This window comes from Pterocles gutturalis, unplaced genomic scaffold, assembly GCF_000699245.1.
Source record: "Pterocles gutturalis isolate BGI_N339 unplaced genomic scaffold, ASM69924v1 scaffold14739, whole genome shotgun sequence".
NCBI lineage: Eukaryota > Metazoa > Chordata > Aves > Pterocliformes > Pteroclidae > Pterocles > Pterocles gutturalis.
In genome coordinates, this window is record NW_010128425.1 from 15,178 (window position 1) to 16,031 (window position 854).

The following is an 854-nucleotide window of genomic DNA, read 5'->3' on the forward strand; positions in this document are numbered from 1 at the left end:
CGGGGGGTCTCCTCTACCCCTGAAGGCATCCCAATCCCCCCACGCCTGCTGCATGCTCAGTTGCCTTTTGTGCTGAGAAGCTGAGTTTGGTGCTGCAGAGGAACCTCAGGAGCCCAGAACGGTCACAGACCTGGGGCTCTGCACACTGTAGGGTGGGAGGATGACAGATGTCTTGGTGAGAGGGGAGGCTGGGGTGGGTCTGAGGTTTGCCCCAGGCCCGGGGTGCAGGGGACAGGCGGGACAGGCAGGAGAGCTCACAGCTGCCGCCGGCAAAAGGCTCTTCTCCGGACAGTCCCTGGCCATGAGCCCAGGCACATGAGGGAATTTCCCTCTCCAGCCTTTGTGGTTTTGGTTTCCTTCCTGAAGCTCCATCAGCAGCAGCCAAGCCAGCTGGTTCCAGGAGCTCCCTGTCCCAGACCATCTCCCTGGCACGAGACAGGCACGGCCAGGGCAGGTCCCTCTGCATGGGGACAGTGACTCTGGCACCTGCCTGTGCCGCCTGGCTCCATGCTGCCCATGGGGATGGGGCTGGTGGTGGGGCAGCACTGTGGTGGGGGTCTGTAAGAGCAAAGGAGAGATTGTAGCCCCTAAGGTCAAACGTGCAGGGAGCAGCCTGTCACAGCCTCTCGCCTGCCGCCAGCACTGGGCAGAGGAGAGCAGCCGGGAGGGGACACTTGGACAAGGTGGAGGACCTGCTGTGGGGAGAGATGCTGCTGAATCCAGAGGATGCATCAGCTGCTCTTGATGGTCCTGTCTTGAGGCTTGGGGCAGCATCAGCCCTTTCATGTCTGCTGCACAGAAATATGCCAGAGATGTTCCGGTCAGCAGTTCCTGGCCCAGCATTTATGACATCC